Source organism: Stegastes partitus, unplaced genomic scaffold (genome assembly GCF_000690725.1).
Source record: "Stegastes partitus isolate 25-593 unplaced genomic scaffold, Stegastes_partitus-1.0.2 Scaffold920, whole genome shotgun sequence".
NCBI lineage: Eukaryota > Metazoa > Chordata > Actinopteri > Pomacentridae > Stegastes > Stegastes partitus.
Window position 1 is genome coordinate 56,931 of NW_007578651.1, and position 1,651 is coordinate 58,581.

Consider the following 1,651-nt stretch of genomic DNA (forward strand, 5'->3'; position numbering starts at 1 on the left):
GATGGATGGTATTCATTTTGGAGGCACGGTGTGCAGTGGTTAGCACTATCACCTCACAGCCGGGTTCGAGTCTTGGCCTGGGGTCTTTGTATGGAGTTTGCTTGTTCTCCCTGTGTTTGTTCATCCGTGTTCTCATCGGGTGCTCTGGCTTCCTACCACAGTCCAAAGCCATGCTGAGGTTAATTGGTGATTGTAAATTGTCTGTCTGTCTGTCTGTCTGTCTGTCTGTCTGTCTGTCCCTGTGATGGACTGACAACCTGTCCAGGTCAGCTGGGATAGGCTTCAATGGTGCTATTCATTTTGGGTGAATTGGCCCTTTAAAACTCAGATAAAATTGCATCTAAATCAAGTGATGTACGGCAGCTTACTCTGCCTCCTGAGGAACTGTCAGGCTCGCTGTCCCATGTGGAGGAGAGCAGGGTCCGGTGGCTCAGGTGAGGTCCAGACACCTGTCCTCATCTCTGCCCCCTCCTGGATCGACTGCTTCTCCATGACAACCTGAAGCTGGGAAAAAATAATGAACAGCATTAAGAAATAGGCCGACTTTGCAACAGACATTTTCTCAGAGTCACATCAGAGCTGCAGTTCTCCTGTATTTTTTCCTTTTAGGTAATGATAAATATTATAAGCAATATGAGCAGAACAATATATTAAGCTGATATCATGATGGGAGAACTGACATTGTTTGATAATGTCTGGTCTGTTAATAACTTGATATAGAATAAAATTAATTTTCTAAGGCTAATTTCACAATATGTGTTCTGGACGAACCTGAAAAACACAATAAATGCCTCTGTTTCACGTCCACAATATAAATGACTTTCTTTATCTGAATTTTAGTTTGTGTAAATATCTCCCTAATACGTCGAACTCAGAACATGTTCACATTTCTAGTGTGCACAAAGATGATGAAGATGTTTTTGCTTAACATCTTCGTGCACGATATTTCGTTAGTTTTGTCCCTTGCCTTGCAATTAAATCCTGCAAAGCTTGCTCTAAGCACTCTAACCTTAAATCTCCATACGGCCTACACGTTTAAAACCATTTACATGTGCTTAAACAGATAATCAGTGTGAAATTGTTCAGTGAGAGATGCAGAGACGGCTTTCAGAAGGCAGTAATGAAGACAGGCAGCGGTGTTGTTTAGGAAATGACTGTGTGTTTGATTGGCAGACTTTACAACCAAGCTAAACGCACTTCATTATGGAAATGTATTCACATTGCTTTGGCCTATATCCTCAGCAGTCAACACACATATGCACACTGCACCTGCATGTACAGGTTCCTGTGGCAACAGGCTGGTGTTGTTCCGGCTGCTGCAGTGCCCCCAGAGACAATGAGGAGAGAGAGAAGGAGACAAAGAGAGAATACTGACGAAGATGAACTTGACCTTTATGATGTCTTGGTGAGGAGGGGTTGGGGGCATGTTGGTACTTATGAATCTGTAATGAATCTTGATGATGTATGTGTGTATGTGTGTGAGGATTGTAGAGGTCGGAGCTCTTAGCTGAAGAAAGGTTAACACACAAGGGGGGCAATCATACACCTGGCCCTCATGCTCTATCTATCTATCTATCTATCTATCTATCTATCTATCTATCTATCTATCTATCTATCTATCTATCTATCTATCTATCTATCTATCTATCTA